The 23,011-nt window shown below is 35.8% G+C and overlaps 1 protein-coding gene across 2 annotated transcripts in view; it reads left to right on the forward strand.

Moving 5' to 3' along the window:
* LOC150094598 (thyrotropin-releasing hormone receptor-like) overlaps window positions 1–23,011 on the forward strand; it is a 208,342-nt gene that overhangs the window by 79,844 nt on the left and 105,487 nt on the right. For both annotated transcript variants that reach the window (XM_090410978.1, XM_090410979.1), the window contains exon 2: window positions 14,738–14,841. The gene's annotated coding sequence lies outside the window, so the exon portion shown is untranslated. The remainder of the gene's footprint in view (window positions 1–14,737; window positions 14,842–23,011) is intronic.

The following is a 23,011-nucleotide window of genomic DNA, read 5'->3' on the forward strand; positions in this document are numbered from 1 at the left end:
TCTTGTGCTCCTGTGCATAAGGACGCCCTCGAAGCAGGAAAGGAATGATCAATAAAGGTAGTCCTTTAATTAATATTGTAAATTTATAAACTATATTAGCACCACAAAAATGATTCTTAGGTATCTGGAAAAAAATCTGAAAAAAAAAAAGAGCTGTGAGTTATGTGATAAGAATAATGAAGCTAATTGTGTTGGGACGTTTTGAAATTCACCTGCGGTAATGTTCTCTATCTGACCTATGTGGCCAGGATAACGATACTACTATAGCGCAAGGTCAATATTTACTGACATACCATAACTACTTGAGTAGCTCTTTTGCCAGAGGCCGTGACACAACCACACGCTCGGGAGTAATGAAAGGATGACTAAGCTACATGAGAGAGAGAAAAGCAGTTACTAAGAATATCTTTCTGACGCAAAGCGCAGCTTGACAAGGTGAGTAGTATTGCCAGTTCATAAACGCTGCACAGAAAGTTCATTTAGAGCAATTACAAAAATCTGGAGTTATAATGTGCAATCTGTTGGGGATTGCTGCATTCAAAAATAGATATCGACGTTGGTAGTATGGAGCCCTTGACAACCAAGTGGCTGAAAGAGAAGAATAAAGATTAATTTTAGATGGTTTCTGAAACGTGTAAATGAGAGTTTTGTCATATAAGTAATGATTGACAAAGACAGAGACATCTTCCAAATCCGCTAACAAAAGAAAATTCGTAAATCGATTTGGTTCTTACATGGGTAAGATGCCACTGTTAACATGCCAGCAGAAAGAAATAAAAATTCCTCTATGCTAATTGACGAATACGTGATGTCCGCTTAATTGAACAGACGGAGAACCCGTAGTTGTTCTTGCCAAGCTTGACAGCCCGACTTCCCTTTCCTAGACAAGGTTCTCCGCGCACATAGAATGTCCGTAATACAAGGTCCCTGAAAGACGCCTTCGGGCTTAAAAATGTAATCGAGTTGACTAGGTATAATTTAGTGTTGCCGACTAATAAAATAATTTGTGCCTTTTAATCTGTAAGCATAGTTGAATGCAGTTGCTTTTTAACCAACAATGAAAATATACAATAAATAAATGGGTGCGCTGTCACAGAAATAATAACTATAAATGACAATAACCATTTTTACTCTGCTAACCAAGTAATTATATTCAAGTCTTTCTTCCTGAATTTGCTGTTGATTAGTTTACAGTAAACCGAACTTTTTTTTTTAATTTTTCAATATAATGTCGCTAGTTCCCTCCAAAGAAAATCTGCATCCATTTGCTAGCTAATGGTCTCATCGCTCAGTTGATTTGGTAGCAATTCAAAACAGCCAAGTCATGAAAGGAAAAGTGAAAAAAGGTTGAAATAAATAATTGTCTGTTTTGTATTTTCTTCTGAATTTTCAATATAAATTTCAAAGAACAAAATATATCTAGTCAGTTTATTTTTAAATAGTTTTTCAAAATACATAAGGACCTATAATTAGATATGTTTTATTCATCGGTACTCAAGTTATTTTAGGACTGGTTTGGTGAATTTTATTGAAGTTAGATATTTTGTATGATTCTAAAAATTATCACCCCACCTGTTTTGTGTCGGAATATACTCTGCTATAGCTAGATGGAATTTAATAAAATTTGGAATTTAGTGTTACACAAAACAAATCCGTACGATCCAGTTTAACTTTCGATTGATGCATTTTAACTGGTAAAATATTTTTAAATGATTAATAATTTCCTGCTCACTACATGGGGTTTAATAAAAGTTTGTGTTTAGGCTAGTTATTAAAAGTTGTAATTAATTTAAAATTCGAATTCACTCTACTTGTTGTAGTAATATTAAGTAAACAACGGTGTATAATAGTATATACGCCAAATATGAGCCATATCAAAATGACATATAACTTTTGATTTATTTATGATTAATTTTTTAATGAAAACTTGTAATATACTTCACTGTAGGCGTCTCAAAAACAGTGGTACTGCATAGAGAGCTCTGAACAGTTTTAAACGGCACTGTAACTTTTTATGATTTTCTGCAATCACCATCTTATTTATTACGGCTACTTTTCATTTAATTTCTACGTAATGTTGTTCAATTACCGAATTCTCCATTGTTCATCGGAATCGACGATACTTTTGGGATGCGAAACCGTTTTCGAATCTTCTAGGATTCGACGTGCTTTTTTTTTCCCAAATGAAGGTAATATATCAAGTCTCGTACAGAAATGACAGGGTTTCTTCTCACAGAACACAATTTTTTTTTTTTTTTTTTGTTAAACCGAGTAGAAAAACATTCGCAATCAAGACAATATACGAGCCTCATAGCATTCGCCACTACAGCTATACTTACTGATAACCCAAACATCCCAATGGTGCAATAACACATTATAAGGAGTGCCAAAGCTGCACTCCTTATAATAATAATAATAACCTTAAAGGTCATGTGGATATTAATAGTAAAATAAATAAAATAACTTTAATTTGATGTGAATCATATCCAAATATAGGCTGCTATTCATTCATGATACATTAATTTCGTGAGTGAAGAGTGAATTAAGGGTTGGTAGTTTGAGAAATATATTCTAGAGACTAAAATAGCATGCTTACAAGGCACTTTGAAAATACCTAATAAACAAAGTAGCGAGTGGTCTCACACCAAGGATACAGTATATTTATGAACTAAACAAATTCACAATTATCTGTGTCCATAGTGACACTCGACCCACAGCCTTTGGCCTGGAGATCAAAGATAGTATGAACTCAGTCAAGTATACTAGAAAAATCGGAATGCACAGTGCTTGGAAAGAGGTCAATGGACACCCCCCCACTTCGGGAAAGGTGCATTATGCCACGTAACGAGTCACGTCTTTTGTAAATTGTTTGTAACGTGCTTGTAAATTCCAGGAATATGATTCTTCCAATCATGTGTCCGGTGAAATGGCTGTGAGAAAGGAAGTGACGGAGTTTGAAAGAGACGTTGTGATAGAATATAATTTGCAGACCTATCTGTTCGACAAATTGTGGACAAATTGGCCCATCCCTGGTCATAAATCAGTGATATCATACTGAGATGGAAGCACACGGAGTCAACTGCAAGTGTAACCTGAAGTGGGCCGAACGTGACCTCAGGGTGCTACGAACAATATTATGTAAAAAACTACATTCGTTGGCGTACACATTGAATGCCGAGTTCCAGTATCGACTGGAACACGAATCTGCAAAAAAGAACATTCAGAACTGAGGCTCACAACATAGATGTCCATTATAGGACATCATTATTCAAGTCCCACATAACCCGAACCGACGAGAAGCATCGTCTTGAGTGGTGGAAATAACTGTGGGATGTAGAAGTTTGGAAAGTTGTGCTATGAAGCGACGAATCACGTTACACAGTCTAGCGAGCAGACGGACGGGTGTGGGTTGGCGAACCTCTCTTACCAGAGTAAGTAACCCCAACTATGAAATTCAGAGGTACCGGTGTGATGGCGTGGTCCTGATTTTCCTGGTTTGGCCTCGTAAATCTGTTTGGGATGCTACGAACATTGAACGCCGAGAGTTATCTGAACATTTTGGACAATGCAATACTTCCTACTTTGTAGCATTTTTTTTTTTTTTGCTGAACTGAGCATTGTCACTTTCAGCAAGTCAGTGCATTGTGGTATACGACCTCACAACACATGCAGGACCTGATTATATGCCTATAGGAAGAATGGTCCAAAATTTCCATTGATCGCTATCGTACGCTTATGGCAAGTACGTTCCGTAGGACTGCTGCAGTCAACGCAGCGAAAAGATGTCCTATCTCTTATTAAGGTGCGCTATGGCTCTTCACACTATGGTGTCCGTAGACCTCTTTTCAAGCAGTGCATAATGTAATCAAAATGTTTTTTTTTTACAGTACATTTTCCTTTGAGTACATATTTGATTAAAATAAAAGTAGATACATTCCTTCAATTAATTCGCAATTTTATACAAAAATTCATTAACACAACTATTTACATAGTTCCCCAAACTATTTAAATAGTTTCATGAGCCTTCCGTGATACAACTGTGCATTTTGAAGATGGCATTTTCACTGCATGAGTGGAATTTCACTACTCTGTTGACTTTATGATCTCTAAGATAAAGGTGATAATCTCAAACTTTCCTTATACTTACGTTATCCTTAACAGACGCCAGGCATAAATTTTGATTCGCGTACCAGAAAGCAGTGAACATCATTTGGCCAGCACAGGGTGTTGTCACGCACTTCTTTAGTATTGATCAATGTTGTGTGGTATACTTATGTCTATATATTCCCCCCTTATAACTAATTTCATTCATTCCCTCGTACAGTTCCATTTTCACCGTAATTCATATTCACAGTGACAGAACTGTGAAAATTCACACCACAGTTGGTTTAAGCTTAATGAATACAATACGTTATTTAAGTGATAGATTTACATGGATTTATACCATGAAAAAAAAATAAAAACAAAAGGAGGTATTACTTTTTAGCACTCGTTTTACAACGGATAGAAAAGTGCAGTCCCATGCTTCCAGGAGGAATGGAATGGAATGAACTCCAAAATATTCCCATTACCTATACTGAGTAAATCAAGGATCTTAAACTGCAGTATGTAGGAAGTAAACTGCACAGCTCAAATTTGATATGAAATAATCATAGTAAGAAATTCTGAATGTAATTTTGTAGCGTGATTCTTTCGAATCGTGAGGTAATTGGACCGTGGATGTGCATAACTTTTGAAATATATAAACACACCATTGATTAAGAAGAATCTTACAAAGAATTTGGTATTAACTATCATTTGGAGGAAGCAAAATTATCCGTATGCTGTGGATAAAGAAACAACTGCGCTTGCATTAGGGAAATCCAAAAACGTACCAAAAATAATCGATAATACACGGAACACGTACTCTTCGTCGCTCGCCTGTGTATTGAACCTCTTAAAAGATGCGAACTCCAAGGTCGCATATAATTCACATATATTATTAGTGCTTCCACTACAAGCTCTATGTTTTTACAGTCAAACAGGTTTCGAACTGACAGAGTTGACTCTGGCGTCAATAGAAACCCACAGAATATCTATAGAAGCTCGTATTTAAAAGTTATTTAGTCCATATGATGTTTTATTAGTTATCGATTGATAGCTATAGAGACATCAACTGAGAGTAGTGCAATACCGAATATCATGTGACCAAGAGCGAAGTAATTAATAATATGTAATTCATCTGAATTGTAAATTATTAATTGGGTTCAGAATTACTTTTGAAGTTTTACAAAAGAAAAACATTAATTTCCTATTGGACTACGATGTATGAGTGTTGTTTACCTCCTTAAATTAATACTTACAATTTGAAACATTTCCCGATAGCAATTTCAAATATAGAGCATTAGGATTTCCAATAAAATCAAATTAGCGATTACTGGCATGAATAATCGCGAAGAATCATATGCATCCTTTCCTACCCGGAAAGTGACAACTCCTTGTTTCTGTCAAAACAATGAAAGGCTTTAGCGAACTGCGATAAATCTTTAGGTAGAGAGCAGGTCACCAGAAACGAAAACGTATCCGTTGCGGTGGAAGTGAGATTATACGGCAGCTCTGATGTATTAGTTTAAACGATTAAATTCACCGTTGATAAATAAACCGGTTCAGTTTCGCAATGTTGCACTTCCTTTGCCGAACAGCCAAGGAAGATAATTACTTTGGTCATTGGAAATTAAGAGGATTCTAAATCAGTGTTCCGATTTGTAATTTAGAGGAGGAAATAAGGGAGTAGTTGTAACGAATGTTAGGACGATACGTATTAGAATGTTAAGGACTTTCTACCAAGTAATGCAATCTATTTCCAGTTACGTTGGAAACCGGAGAAATGTATTTCAAACTTTCTGCAGCTCTGAATAACTCTAGAAACAGAGTGTTTGATAAGGTTTTTACAGGGTATACTTTTGAACCGAACAGAATCCTCTAAATCAGGACTGCACTTTGCCTCTGATGAAATATTTCATTTTTAAGGTGTTTTCACATTAATTTCCATGCCGAGCAATAGAAGGTAGAGGAGAGAAAGTGCTAAAAAATTTTCAATTGCGTTCTACCGCAACACATATCTTATCCGCACTGCCATTCATAAGTAACGTATGATATTACCTTTATTTTTACTCTTTCGTGAATAATGGCATATGAAGAAAAATACGAGATTTGATCAAAATATGGAATTATACGGTTATAAAAAGAAAAATCATCTTACAGGATTAGCAGTTGAGAGTACACCAGGTATTGCAGGATTAGTAGTTTAGTCTGTGCTGGGTATTATAGGATTAGCTATTTAGTCTCCTTCGAAGCAGCATCCCCGTAGCTCTGTCGCGAGAACGACACAAATTTCACTCTTCGACTGGAAAAACGTTGGTTTCGAACTTATCGAGGAAGCGATAATCCTGTGTAAGGAGGCTTTTCTTATAAGAAGGTGAGATAGGTAATTTCACACGGAGGTTTTCTCTTCCCAGACTGAGATTTTCCTTTCTACTATATAGACATACGCTTCTGACGGTTTGTCTCTTCTGTGTCTAGGTAGAGTTTGGTTTACTAGACTAGGCATCTTCAAAACAAGAATTCAATTTTTTTTTTTGAGTCATTAAAAAAAAAAAAAAAAAAAAAAAAAAACGCTGGACTTCTTAAACCTTTAAAGCAGGTCGAAGCCGTATTTTCATTATTATACAAATAATCATCTCTGACTTTATAAACGTCAGAAACTGCTTTAAGTGATCAATTCAAACCGATCTGCTTTAAACAAATGTGAATGCAATAAGAGGTTTATTTATTGACCTCAATGTCGTCGACATGGAATGACAGTGGGGAAACTCTGATAAGAGTATCTGAAAAACCTTGTCCTGCCAGAATGGCCAAATGTAATATTGCCCCTGGAACACCGAATGTGCGATTAATAGGTTTTTTCCTCAGTCGACTATCAATCCCATTGAACTGAAAAGCATGTTTGCTTTTATGATATGGTGGAATTAAATGCTCGTGACAGTTACCCACACCTGAGAGAATCGAGTAGAACTGCAGGCCTTTGTTCCTGCGTGGAGTAGGTGATCTGATTAGTATGTAAAAACATCACGGAGTTGATATCCCGGTGTACAGGAATCTCTTTTGAACCCGCTGTGTATCTCTAATAAATTGACCACTAATGTATTTACTAAGCATTAGTATTTTTTTTTTAAAGAAAAGTTTGAATTGCTTGTTGAGTTTTTAAAGAATATCAATAGTTCTATCACTTTAGTCTAAAACTTAATTTAATTGGTGAATTTTTGTACGTACTTACTCTCTGAAAAATAGAGAGTAGCTTCTTTTAGACCACTCTCTATATTTTCCAAGCGGTTTCGCTTTCGGCTTAGAAACAAGACGATGCAAATGGAAAACGGTTAAATGTGCTGACGACATAATATTGATTTCGGGTAACGGGTGTATGTGAACGCATACGATGATTGAAGACTCTCCAGTCAAAAGAAATGAAGCATGGCTACACTTGAACATTAAGAAACCTCAAGTGATATTTAATTCGTTTGCAGTTTCCATGAAATAGTTAGTGGGTGAACTGGGGAGAAAAGTGGGGAAATTTTTGCCACAGAATCATAATGTAGTCTGTTCGCGTTCCACAACACGCGCTCTTCAGAAGACGAATAGCATGCGGTCGACAAAAAAGTGAAGAGAATAATACATGGACCACATGCCACGTAAGCCTGTATAGTCACCAAGCTTAAGACCAGAGGAAAATAGCACTCTCTCTCTAAATTTTCAGGAGAGTTTTTTTTTTTTAATAACCAGCATTAGATTTTTAAAACAAAAAGAAACAAAAAAGAACACCATCGTTATTCTACTCTGTGTTATAAGTGATCTTTATATATATATATATATATATATATATATATATATAAAGTTCTGTGTAATTCGCTTTTAATATCTTAGCAGTGAAACTAATCACCTAATCTCTTTCTTTTTCTTTCATACCGTTTCTTCCAAACAATCTGCAAACTTATAACCTTATAGCATTCAGTGTTTTTTTTTTTTTTTCCTTTATGCATTTCAGTTCTCCAACAAGCAATTTGGTCTAGACGCCATCACATCTTGCACATTTTGTAATGCCTGAGGATAGTTGACTGAGTGTGGTTGGGGTGGGGTGGGGTGGGGGGGGGTTAGTTAACAAAACTCGGTGATAAATCTAGTTTGATCCGCTGTGGTGGTGCGTGTGTAGTTTATGTTGGGGTTGGCCACAATGTTGGATTGTTGTTATTTTTCAAGTTTTCTTTAAGCTTTCTGTTATTTTTCATAATGTGCTTTCTATCATTTTTGAAGTAAAAATACAAAGATCCTATAAGCGGGTCTGAAAAATAATTATGGCCCTATCACGCTGTCTCCAAGATATCTGCCCACGCGTTGATGGAAAGCAACTGCTAATGTCTTGACGGAATAACTGCATATGGAGTTTGATCTACTTACATGCGATTGCTGTGATAATTTGTTGTGATGACATCTCGACTGACCATCGCAGACTATTAAAAAGCACACAAGTGAGAAGCGAAAAATCGTTGGTCTTGCGTTCATTGTTGTGGAACCACTGGAAAAAAAAAAAAACATTGCCGATGATGTAACCTGCTAGAAATTGTATGAGTAAAGCCGATTTTCAATAAATAATACTCCCCCTCCCCCGTAATGAAAGTGTCTGCCAACGAATTCAGCAATGGTGTGCTCATTCTCCAATGTAAATCACCGAAATCTACCCTATAATATAAAATGATAAGTCTTTTTTTGTAACGTTTTTTGTGTCACCTTTTTTGTCAAGTTATTTGAAACTCAGGGGCTGCCCTGAGTTTCGAGTCTTGAAAATTCGAGTCATCAGAATTCAAGGAAAACAGGCCTACCAGTTCGGAACTCGGGGGGGTTGGGCGCCGTAGGCGCCGGATCCCCCTTTCGAATCTTTAAAATTCGAGTCATCAGAATTGAAGGAGAATCGGCCTACCAGTGCGAAATCGGGGGGGAGCCGTAGGCATCGGGGGGGGGGGGGGGGGGAAAGACCCCCCCTAGTATGATTATGAACATTGAAACAAACAGCAACGGTCGAATGTTCAGGCCAGCCTACTACACTGCACGCAACGGCCAAGCGTTCAAAACAAGAGTATTACACCACGTAACTCGAAACGCGTATTGCATATGATTATGGTTGTCAGTGTTCTGAGACCTAAGGGCTCTGCCTCTACAAAGATTCATTTCGAAGTGTGTGTGTGTGTGTGTGTGTGTGTGTGTGTGTGTGTGTGTGTGTGTGTGTGTGTGTGTGTGTGTGTGTGTGTGTGTGTGTGTGTGATAGAGAGAGATTATTTTTGATCCGTAGAAATTCCTAAATTACTCTTAATTCCCCTAGTTAGAAATGACGAAGAGTTAGATAAAGCACAGGAGCATGTATGTCACGGATTAAAGACTCACAAGCATATCCACAACAAAGAGTATCTCATGTCGCCTAGAAGACCAAATCTATATGATTCTGCTCTCCCTGGGATTATTTTGCAGAAGTAGATTACCTTATCTCATATGGGGATAAGGGGAATTTGATCCCGCAAAACAGACAAAAGAATTAACACAGGCACAATGCTGGCCTTATAACCAGAGTTGCTTCTCTTGTAATTCCAAACAATATTTAGAAGCCGGTCTGTGGAATCGTGTTGTGTTCTCGAATGGGAAGAATCGAGATTCCTGAAGTTATGTTTGATTTTGTCCTTGAAAGGAAATCGGAAACCTTTCTCTAGAGACGGAACATGGAACAGATAACTATGCTCACAAAACGCAAGATGGCGTTTCATTCGGCGATGAAAGTCGTCTATAAGTCGAAGTTTCATTGACGTTTTCACCAGTTGTTTATTTATTTATTTAATTTCAAGTTGTGCGCAGGCAAGTGCACACAACATGAAAAAAGCTTGCACACAAAAGGTTGTGTGCAGGCTTTAGTGCCTGCACACAACCTTTCTCATTTGAAATGAGCATCGCAGAATAAAACCTTTGCCGCATTAATAGCAGATATAATTCCAATAGAATCTAATTTTTCTAAACAACTGGAATTTTCCCTTTGTAATGTTTGAGCAGTGCCGATGTGAAGAATTATTAAGGAAAGTAAAGTTATGAATGATGTCTGCTATTCTGTTTTATCATTTATAGCATGCAGGGGAGGAAAGTAGATCATTTTTATTGTCTCTTTCAAAAGTTTGCGACATGTAGTCCATAACTGTTAGTGAATAAATCTTAAAACCTAGACTACAAGGACAGAAGCAGTGAATTTGAAAGTGCAACCTTGGGGTGGTACGTGAAGGCAGTATATTTTGCAACCGGAAAGTAATCGTAAATTTGAAGAATCGTATTCACTTAGTTACAATTGGCGACTCAGTGGGAGCCACAGTTCCCATACGTGGAGAAAAGAATTTACCGCATCTATAACCGTCTATAAACTATAAAATTTCATTCTTCAAAAATATTAACAAATCAAGTTGTAACTGATGCCAATAGTGACATCAGATACAGAGTCAAAACCTTTACAGACATGTAGTCAAACAAAAGCCAATTCAGAAAACTATCTGGCATTTAAGAATTAATAGCTTTCATTTGTGGGATTCTTTCCCAAAAATGTTTTCCAAAGCCGCTGTTTGCAAAGGACATGAAAATTAACAGAGAAGGTTGGGTTTCATAAGGCAGCAATTTTGATCTTGATGCTAATAATCACATGGCGATTCACTGTCTTGTTCAGAACATCTGGGCCAAGAACGTTACAAGGAGATCAAAATTTCATACGAGTGATATGAAATGAATACCAACTGGGAAAAAAAAAACATTTAAAGCAAACAAATATCCGAATACCTTCTAAATTTGAGACTGATTTCGATAACTCCCTGTCTGTTATTGTTCACATTTAGTCATTTACCCTGAAACATACTGACAACCATAATGATACTGATATCCTGAAATAAGCACCGATATTTGCGTGAAAAAAATCATTTAAACCATACCTAAATTTGATGGAAATTTAATTTCAATATTGTATATAATGAGCTAGTTTTAAGAGGTAAATATTTAATTTTTTAATTAAATTTTTTTTCCAAAAATGCTTGGCGCTATATTTCAGAATAAATGTTTATTAGTATCAGTTAAAATGTATATCGGGAATTATCGCAATGGATCGCTCTACCTTTTGACAATGTAGAGGAGAAGCACTAGATTTGTGACAGAGAGTGCGAGTATTAGTGATGCTAATTCTGATGAACAGCGACCGCAGAAGTATTTGGAAAAGATGCATCTACAAAACTGAGAGCCTGCGTGAAAGTGAGTGAAGTGTATCACTCACTCTAACAGTGTACTGGTTAGTCTTACTGATTGCCCTTTTCTGGACAGAGTCCGGTATCTTTAGGGAGCTCTTCGGGGCATCACCCCGGATAGAAAGCAGTATTCAATGGTCTGGCAAATTTGGAGTTAAAGTTAGGAGCTGTTTGGAGTTAAAGTGGCGCTTTGAGAGAAAAAGAAAACGTAATTTTTTGAAGCAAAAGGAGCAAAAACATATTTGAAATATGTTTGTGTCAAGATAGATTGAGGTTAGTGTTATATCAAGAAGAGAAATTTAATCCTGCATGGGGATTTTAGTGTTGGCAAAAGTAAGGTTGGAAGACAAGGCTTTCGTGTGATATAAGACAGAATTGTGTTTTGCTTGCATTGAAATTTACCTGAATGTCCAAATCCCAATAATTAATGATTAAGGTGGCAGTGGTTAGGGTTGTGGAGATTGTGGTGATTTGTGCATTGCTGGGTTTGTCAAATGAAAGGGAAGAATGCAATGTGCTGTCTTCAGCAAAACTACATATTGGGTTAGTAGTCTACTAGAGTCAGTAATTTATATATAGAAGGAATAAGGTGGGTGAGAGAACAGAGCTTTGTGGAACCTCTGCATTGGTTGAATACTACGAAGATGAGCGACCGTTCACCATCGCCCGAAGTGAGCGTTCGGTCAGAAAGCAAGCAGTCGAATTGCAGAAGTCAGGGAGTAGACCAAATTATAGGAATTTACTTAACATGCCTTTATCCCCGACCATGTCAAGAGCTGTGGAGATACCAAGGGAAAACCTCACCTATCCATGGTGTTTGTCCAGATACGGGTGACATAAGTGAGTAGATCACCTGTTGACTGACAATGACGGAACTGATATTTGTGGTCATTTATTAGCTGAGCGTTTTAGAGATAGTAGTTGGCTGTTGAGAGCTCTTTACATTACTTTGAAAGAACTGGAGTAGGAGAAATTGGAGGGTAGTTTGAGTTTGAGAGTTTTGATTTGTCTCCCATTTTAGGGATAGCTTGAATTTCCATTCTTCAAGGTAGAAAATACGGTGGAATAAGAGAGTGTAAAAATTCGACACGGAAAGGGAGTACACTCAGCTCAGGGGCACAGACGTTTAGGATAACTGGAAGAATGACATCCGGACCAGGAGAATTTTTGGTATCCAATTAGAGCAAAATTCTTCTTTTTTGGCGAAAAGACACACAGTAGACATTGAGTATGGAGTGCGTGGAATTGTTGGTGGGCATTTATCAAAATCAGTAGTACAAGAATTGGAGGAGAATTAGGAAGCTAGCAGATTGGATTTTTCTGTACGTGATGATGCAACCGCGTCAATATAATTGCAACAGTGATGCACTGTTGACAGAAGTTGTAACAAATAGCTTTGACTAGAGACCGAAATGCATGACTACCATGCGGGCAGGATACAGGTTTTCTACTTTTAGCTCTTTCGAAGTAAGTTTTGATGTGTGGATAGTTTCTTGCAACTGTTCCCAGCTTTCATTTAGACAGATGGACTTCTGGAAGCAAACTATTTAAGGTATGCTAGATTCTTCTCTTGTACAGCTTTGACACACCTGTGGGAGAACTAAGGTTTAGATGAAGGACAGGAACTTAGGATGGAAAGGGGAATAAATTTTTCCATGCCAATAAGAATTATTTCGGTGATACGTTCAGTGCATAGGTTTGGGTCAGATGGTTGGTAGTAATAATCAGTCCAAGGAAATGTGGCATAATAGTTGCGTAGATCATCCCACTTGGCTTTCTTGTAATGCCACACGATTCATGGATGCGAGTAATTGTGTTCTGATCTCTTCTTATATGAAAGAACATATGAGAAGATATCAGAACGAGATTGTAGTCTGAGATACTAGAAGACAGACTAAATTAACGGTGTACTTGGATAGGTCACTAACGAGGAAGAGGTCCAAGGTATTTGGAGAGTTATTGGGATTGTGTGGTATTCAGGAAGGCCTCTGTATTATTTGGGTGAGGTCGTTGGTGATGGCAAATTACTCAGCATCTCTACCTTCATCTAGGTAACTGGAGCAGGAAAACCAGATGGTGTTGTGGCCATTAATGTCTCCAAGGAAAATGACTTCGCTGTTAGGAAAGCTGGATTGAAGAATATCGATTGAAGAAGGTGGAGATATATTGACATAACTGAGTCATGTAGAATGAATGAAGATAACTAGAAAAGTCAAACAAAAATAGTCAACAAAAGCAGCTGAAAAGATGACTTTTCTCCGAAAACGTTCAAAATATAATATCCACAGGGATCTGAATAATTTGGGGATAATTGTATGAGAAAATTAATGCAGGAATATAAGAATGGCGCTTGGAGCAAAGAACGACAGGATTAGGTAGCTAATCACGATATATAACTGCATACACAGTTTTTTTTCGACTCTGCAAATTAAAAATTAATACAATATATCGTAATGTAGTTATACAAATATTGTATTAAACATATATTTTTGCATTACTGCTATGAACATCGAGAACTACATCAATGCCATTTATGACAAAAATTATTACCGAAATTCCACGTTGGTTCTAAGTAGAATATCATTATTTTGCAGAAATCTTCACGGGAAAGGAACTGCCAAATTTTATGAGTTGGAGTTAATTATTAAAAGAAATCGAGCGCTTTTAAGATAAGTGAAAACTGCCAAATGGTTCAATTTTCTTTTCCACATTCTTTTTCTTACCGTGCTCTATTTATAGATTTTTCAGATGCTGTACAATCACTTTCAACAAAATGTGAAACCGAGTGTTAGTGCATTGTTCATTTGGGAGTTTTGCCCAATAGGACAAAAATGAAGAACCCGTCGAGACAGGCACCTTAGCTTTTTTTCGCAAACATCTTGCATATTCTTCCTGTGTTTCGGGAAAAAAAAAAAACTACGAATGCAGTTACTTTCTACATGTTGCTTAATATCACCTAGAAATTTCGCCACAATCGAACTAAATTATGTTGTAAAGGTAAGAAATGAAGTTAAAATACCGAAATAGCTCTTCAGGTCGGGTTATATTGATCAAAGGTTCAGATCGTTTTATTTATTCCGTTAAAGATCTTATTAGAAGCAGCAACCTGGATTACATTATTATTTTTTAGTTATATATTTTATGATTTTATTTTTTATACTTATATATTTTATTATATATATATATTTATTTATTTATTATTATTATTATTATTATTATTATTTATGATTACTGAGAAAATAAATTCTCCTTTCGAGAAATATCAGAGCAATACCAATGGTATTGCTCAAATTTTATTAGTTTTGTTTTCTTGTCAGGGAAGATATATGTAAATTAATCTCAAAATATTACAAATCAATTATTATATCTGTTTTATTAAAATCTTTCAATAGATAGCCAGAAGGTTGTGAAGAAAATCTGGTCTAATGCCATATCATTATGTGGACTATCACTAACTTGCACGTAAATGGAGAAGAAATGAAGTAACTTTTAAAAGGTTGGTTAAGTTTCTATGGGTTATTTGCAAAGATGTATTTTATACTGTATCATTTATCGATAACGTTATATTATGCAATAGCATATAAATGGCGGCAATCATATGATTTTTACTCGTGATATGTATTGTTCAGTGGAATTTATGCTTGCAGTAGATATAACATTTTATCTGCTAGATGGTTTGGTTGTCTAAAATTGCCTATCGATGTGAAGATATTCTTCTGCAGCAAAAAATATAACAACAAAATATAATATTAGTGCTCATTTATTCAGAATCATTTGGCTAAAATGAGTCGCATGCGAATATACTGTATTTGTCCAAATTTTATTAGTTTTGTTTTATTAATACTTCAGCCGTTCAGTTGCAGGGAACTACACGAAGCCATGCGATGGAATTTCAAATGACTTGTGAACAGACGGAAATGGCAATCATTGCGGAGTCTCTTCCGTTCTTGATATAAAAATCAGTAAGTTAGCCATGGCTACTAAACTGAAAGGATTTCTCAAGGGCATTCGTTTTGGGCACAAATTCTGCGCGCCATCGACCGGTCGTATGAGGATATTCAAAAATGATTCTCTGCAGGTGGAATTTTTCAGATGTAAATTGAATGTGTTAAAGGAATTCCAAGAGTAATTACATAAAAAGAAAAAAAATTAAATTGAATAAATTTAAAAAAGAAACTTTCTTTTATCTTTAATATATTACGATTTCTTCACGTATCTTATTACTTAATGAAAAATCCATCTTAAGGGAAAGAGGAATAGATAGATACATTGCTAATGGATTATTATTTTTTATTTATTATCTTCTGTGGAAGGTTTCCGGTACAACATCTATGCAGACAAAGATCAGTATTTTATAATGCTTTATTCGATGCATTATAAATACGAAAATATTGTTTTAATGTTCGATTACGTACTCGGTAACTACATTTGGTATATTCAGAAGCGTAGCTGGGGGGGGGGGGGGGCAGTCCTCCCCGGGAGGTACTTTGAACATTTTTGAACTTTTGCAGTTAATTCTAAAATACAGTCTCGAGAACTCATTTCCAAATATTGTAATACTACTGAGAATTTTCCTCACAATTGCTGTATGCGTTGCTAGTTGTGAGAGGAGTTTTTCTAAATAAAATTGATTAAGAATTACCTACATTACTATGAAACAGACTTCACCAATGTCATCGACGATTTTGATAACAGAAAAGCAAGAAAAATAATATTTTAGAATGTTGAAATTAAAGTTTTACTTCAAAAATAAACATAGTGTTTTAATTTATTTCCCGATACGTGGTTTTGACTTTTTGTAGTATTTTTGGTGTGTATTAAGAGGGGCGGCAAACCCAGGGATCGCCCTGGGCGGCAAACGCTCTAGCTACACCACTGGGTATATGTAGTCTGTATAATGGTATCGACTAGTTACCATCTTAATAAACCGTTATTAATCGTGTATTTATGGCATTCCCTCACTCACTACAACAGTATTTAAATTAACAAATTAATTGGAGGCAATCACTGCTGTGTGGTAAGCATTCGAAAGGCTACAAAGGCAACAAGGATTTAAACTCAGCTTCAGAGACTGAACAAGGTAAAGACTGAACAAACCAGCATGGCTGACAGTGGGTAGTGTATTTTTCTATCTATCAAAACATGCAATTTGAATCCAACCATAGTACGTATGTTCGTGAAAGTCTTTAAGCGTTATATGAATTTTATCTCTCGGAAACATGAAAGGCTTAAACACTTCAAAGTTTTCTCTAAAAGAGGGTTTCTGAATTATCCATTCGTTAGTCATCTCAAGATATTACTGAAGTACTATAGGTTTATAATTTTTCATGGGTGCGATTAGTTATAAAATAAAATAAACAGATTATTAGTGATGGCTTGTTTACAAAAAAACCTGTAGAGGGTTATTTTTACTTAGTTTTCATAATCTAAATATTCTTCATTTATCGGTAACTTCATAACGCTTTCGAGATATCTATTTCCCCTTCATGAATTTAATCACAATATAAACGTTTATTTACCGTGTGCAGATAATGAGAAAACGAACAGTATAGTGCGTGGGTATCTGAATACAAAATTTGTTTTTCTTAGTGAGATTCCTTAACAATTTTAATATTGATAACTGCAGTGGCCCTCAAGGAAATGTATTTCATGTTGACTTATGGAGTACTTATGTTTATTTAGAATCCAACTATTCCAAGGTAAATATGTTTTATATTACTGGAAGGTAAGTGAATAAACACAAACTATTTAATCAGAAATTTATTTTCTTTAAAATTCGAGCTGCAATTCACTCATTGCGCTAATTTAATTTACATTATATCCTGTTCATGTAAATAAAACAAGTTGAAATAAATTAAAAGTAAATAAAACAGAAAAAGAAGTAAAATTATTTGTATACATGATTCGTAATTATACCTCTCTTAATATAGACATCATTATTATCATCATCATCAGCAGCAGCAGCAGCCATTGTCAGTCTACTGCTGGATGAAGACCTTTCCAAGATTACTCCAAAACTGTCTGTCCATGGCTCTCCTTTTCCATATCGTTTCTGCAATTCTGATGATAGCATCAATCCACCGTGATTTAGGTCGGTGTCGTGGTCGTTTTTCCCCCTCGCTGAATCCAATTCAATACTTCTTTTGTTCATCGTTGATCTTGTCTTCGAGCAATATGCCCAGTCCATTGCCACTTCAGATGTTTCACTCTTCCTATGACGTCAGAGACGTTGGTTTGATTTCTTATCCACGTATTCCTTTTGTGATGATCCAGTCTGGTGATACCAAGCATACTTCTTTCCATACTAAATTGTATTGTTCCTACTTTTTGAATTTCCTTTGCCTTTAATGTCCATGTTTCACAGCCATATGTCAATATATATATTGATATATATATATATATATATATATATATATATAGGTTGTAGCATACTGGAAACTAATGAAAGTAAAAGGTGAATTTCAATTGGATTCTCAGTTATCAAAATTATAATACACAGTTCACCCCTTAAAACAGCATAGACTCCCGTGTAGTAAAATCTTCCATGCGCAGCATGGACATGTTAATGCCATATAATTTATACCATGATAATAAACGTGACTAGGCTCGTTTTTGTCAAAGATATTTTGCACAAAAATGAAAACAATGAAAACAACATCACACAAGGCCTTCCTCATTTATTTTTCGAAAATGTCTTACAGAAATTAATTTCTAAATAACTGTTCCGGAAGCTAACTTGCCAAGGAGATAACTACTGATTGCACACAGTCTCTCTTTCATTTCACCAGTCTATTCCTCTTAAGAGTGCTGCGATATCTTTATAAGGGCAGATTTTGTGGAAAGAAACGATTTGTATGCTGCTGAGATATAAAGCTTCAGAACATGCAGAAAGCACTGCTTACCGTCCATCTAATCTAATTTGATTGCCCATTGGGAAGTCCGCTTTTATAACTTCGCGGAGAGGAAACTAATACAGCGGACGTTCCTCTGTAGATCGAAGAGAGCGTCTCAAAGCCTCTTTCATTCTCCTGTGGTGGAGAAATCATTCACTAGGAAGTCAAGTAACATCTTGTTAACAAATAACGAGATTAAACTCTTATTTGAGCAAAATAAACTTCAGACCTGGAAAATGAAGAATGATTTTAAAAGGTATGAAACAACGAGGTTTGTTCTTTTAACTAGTTTTTTTTATTAGCAGGTAGAGAGAGAGAGAGAGATGTACAGCATAACTAGGTTTGTTGGGATTTCTATTTTCAGGATTACTTTTTTGTTACTCTCCGAAACCAGGCTGAAAACTTATAGTACATAATACCTCGACTAAGGTTACATAGGATAAGCTGCGATCCTCTCTATATTCGTATGTCACTTTGAGATTCTTTATTATACTCGTAATGTGACTATGGACTGATTATGAAATAAATTTTTATATAGTTTATTTTGTATTGTTGTTATAATCAATTTACAGTGAATAATAACATGCATATAAGGCCTTCAAAATTACAAACACACAATCATGTTTCATTTGATGCCATTTCTGAAATATTTAGGACAGATGAAACGAAACATACAGTGCTATAGTAATGTAGCTGGTAACGATAACACACTGGTTGGAAAGACCTAGGTTCTACTAAAATAAAGAGCAAAAGGCTTCAATTCGGCGATGCAAAAATTATAAAAAATTAAGTGGATATTAAATCCAGCATTATTTCAAAGTCGAATATAGAAGCTATAAAAGTTTCGTATGAAATTTGCCACCTCCTTAAAAAGAAATCGCTATACCCAAGCGTCCATATATTCGCCTCCTATTGGTCCATTTTAATAAGGTTTCAATGACCTGAAGCTGGTTCAAACTGGTTAGTTTTCGTCAGAGACCAGGCAGAAACCTAAGAGTGAAAAAAAACCCTTTCAATCTCGATTTCTTCCACTTTTAGAAAAAAAAAGAAGTGTGAATGCTAGAAGAAATCCTGGAAGGATTTCTTCTAGCATTCACACTTCTTTTCACCTCTTCGTGAAAATGAAGGATTCAAAGGAAATTGCAAATGAAGATGAAAGTGGCGACTGCAGTGAAGATGTTTGTGGTAGTCTGGAATTGCTATGAAAGGCTATGAGATCTCATCGCGTGTATCCTTCTAGCGTTTGCCTGTCTTTCAGGATGAAAAGCCGAGTTTAGAGGAGGAAAAGCTCTGCCACCTCCTTATGACGCTAGCTGACTATGGCAAGAAAAAGAAATAGTTCACAACAGAGTGAAAACCACACCTATGTCGTGGCTGGACTCAGGCAGTTACCCCATGTGAGTGAAGTAATCACATTGGGTAAAAATCACATATCAACGGAATGAAACTAAGAGATACTTATGTTTAATAATTATGGAAAATAATTGTATAATATAAATATATATGTCAAGGAATATCTGTTTTTGATTTCAACGAAATATATTTTCTTGTTATTGAAAATATGAGGTAAGCGTTATTACTTTTAATTGCGCATTGTAGTTGAAACACATTTCAGAATACAACATCATGAATTCAGTTGATTTATCTTTGCTGTTCTACCAAGTATATATTAGTAATCAACTAAAGCCGGCCTGGTTCGCCGAGTGGTTAGTGTATAAGATCTCCAAATAACAGGCGCGTGCTGTAATCCTACGGTGAGAATAGATGTTTGTGATTGTCTTCAGGTAGGAGACTACTTCAATACCCTGCTTATCTCTAGAACAGGATTTCGTGAAAATGTAAAAAATTATAAAATTAATATAACATTAGTTTTAAAAAAAAAATGCTTAACTCATCCACGATACGAATGTACTACAGGTTTTCAGCATTTTTTATGGGTAGGAGCCACTTAAAAATACTAAAAATACTACAATTACTTAAAGTACTAAATCCTATTCTAGATTCCAATTCCGAGTTTACACTCCTTTTTTTTTGTTATAAATCAAGATACTGTGGTAAGTGTATGATCACAGGAATATAATTACTTGGATACTGTAATATGTGATAATTACAATACCTAAATATGAGATTTTTATTAACATGGCTGTACGAATTGAAGGAATATTAGGACCAGTTTAATCGATATGCTTTAGTTTAAATATAATTTAGTCACGATTGTTAAATATTTGTTTATACTATTTAAATGATCTTCTTAGTTGTGATCTTAGCAAATACCTATGACGTGTACACACGTGGTTTTTTTTTTTCGTTTTTTTTTTATTACGGTAAAATTATTCAATATCATAAGCCTCCTCTGAAGAAAAAAATGGCCTAAACACTTATGCCTCTCTTGAAAGAGATTAGAACTGGCCTTTTCTCTCCATTTCAAGTAACGTCTTTGGGCATCCACTCCGTTTCGGAAACACCTGAGAAAATCCCGTTTTTTATTTTAATCAATCTCTCACAAGATAGTTGAAAAAGAATATAGCACGCATAGGAGGTGAACTCGAAGAAGAAACCTATTGCTGTGTTTCTTGAGCAAGCAGTAATTACACGCTGTGAAAGAAAGCAAAAAAAAAGCGTCGGCTGGTCTAAAAACATAGGTAGATGGAATGAAAGAGGAGGGTGAGAAGTCGATTAGCTAAGCTTCTGAACTCTGCATGTAAGTTGACTATTAACTGCTCATATTTTACATGATTAGAAAAAGTGCAGGAATAGTGGTGGCCAGTTCTGGAGAAAACTGTAGAAAGGGCATAATGAAGGAACAGAAATGTTTCTTAATTTTCATGTTTCTTTCACAGAATATGGATAGATATTTGTGCCAGGAAAGAGAAGAGGTGTAAATCAGTCTAATAAATGAAATGGATCTTGACTGGAGATCTGAGTATTATCAAAAGTAAATGAATATGAAGCGATTTCTGCTAATTCTTGCGAAAAAGAATATAGGGTAGCATTTTCGTAGCACTGTAATTCAAAATGGATTAAAACTTAAAAGAGAGAAACATCTTGTGTTTCTCTTGCATGCAGCATTTAGCATTGAGGAAAATCACGGATATCAACGGAATAAATCTAAGGACATTATGAGCATATTCCTAATTTGCGCTCACGCGTAGACCTACACTTTTAACGGCGTAAACATTCGGAACCGAAATCCTACGGAATAGGTTGGTTACTCCATATTCCTGGAGGTATCCTATGTCTGTAGGAGCGTGTGTTCACGAGGCCGGTTTGCCTGCTTGCAGGAGGAAAAACCTCACATAAACTGGGGAGAAGAAAACCCTGCGGTCCACGCCCAAGACCTAAGCTCCTTATGTCGGCGACGAGAATAGAACCCAGGACACTCCTTTCCCAGGTATACAGTAGCGAAGCGCATAGTCACTCGGCTAACTGCGCCGACTATGAGCATATATATATATAACTTTATTCTCCATTTACTGTGCGTAGAGTATTTTTTTATATTTATCCCACATACGAGAGGTACAAGAACCTTGGCACATCAGTGCCGTGCGTGAGGTGCAGATGAGGATTGAGAAAGAATAATCCTACTGACATGCGTCTTAAAGAGTTGTAGTTTAAGATTGTTGGGAAACACAATATGGGGAAGGCTGTTTTAGAGGACAGAGGTAGAAGGAATAAATGAGGAAGATGAGAAGCAAGTTCGATGAGTTTGCAGTTGTACTATAAAATGATGTTGGACAGCTGCTCCTCTTGTTTTAACAAGAGGAGCAGCTGTCCAACATCATTTTATATGTCCTCCACAGGCTTAACGGCAAGTGGAGGATTGATGTTTGCCAATTCACTGGAGCAGTGACCATTGAAATACCTTGGAAGAGATAGAGCTGAAATGCTGCGTCTCTGGGATAAAGGTTGAAGTGCAAGCCAGTGAGGAAAGGATTATCTATTGTGTAGTGAATAGGTTTATTCCAAATTGAAATTATCTGAACTGTACTGCTATGCCATAGTTCCTGTATGATTAGGCCACGTCTCTAAATGTCATGCCATATTCCTTTTTGGATCGGGGCATGTAATATAGCTATCCTCTAAGCATGTGGGTAAAAATGTCTCTACACACTTATCACGATATTTGTTGTACCTTTTATGCATTTTGTAATTCTACTACTCTCTTTTCTTCTACGCTTGTATAGCACAATGCTTCCCCATTTACAACAATACTTCTTCAAAACGGATTTCTTTTGTAGAAATACCAGTGAACTTGTGAATGATTATTGAAAGGTATACTTAATAGAAAAAGGGACAATATGGAACGGTGATCACTGACAGTACGCATATTATTATTATAATGATTATAATAAAGAGTGAATAAAGAAGGAAAACGATTCACTAATACAGGAATAGAAGAATAGAAGCTGGAAGGAGTTCGACCTTTCAGACTATTAGCAAAATATAACGTACTGTACTGTACTCGTATATGTCTAATCCTACGAGATAAAAATAATCTGCAGCGAATCAATTACATCAAGAAAAGACTCACGAGTGCATCATTTCTCAATAAATGTTGAATACATTTTTAAGCATCACGCCATTTTATTTATTTCCTATTTTATTGTTATTTTTATTGTTATTGTTATTATTATAAAAGGTGTTATATTATTGTGCATCTATGCAAACTTTATTAATCTATCCTTCACTGATTTTATTTTTATCATATTGTATTCGGCATGCGCTTGTCATCGATGATGGTTGCCTGTCAATTTTTTTAAAACCGTATGGTAA

The sequence above is a fragment of the Typopeltis vanoorti genome, chromosome 21 (genome assembly GCF_054136105.1).
Source record: "Typopeltis vanoorti isolate ZY-2024b chromosome 21, IOZ_Tvanoo_1.0, whole genome shotgun sequence".
Classification (NCBI taxonomy): domain Eukaryota; kingdom Metazoa; phylum Arthropoda; class Arachnida; order Uropygi; family Thelyphonidae; genus Typopeltis; species Typopeltis vanoorti.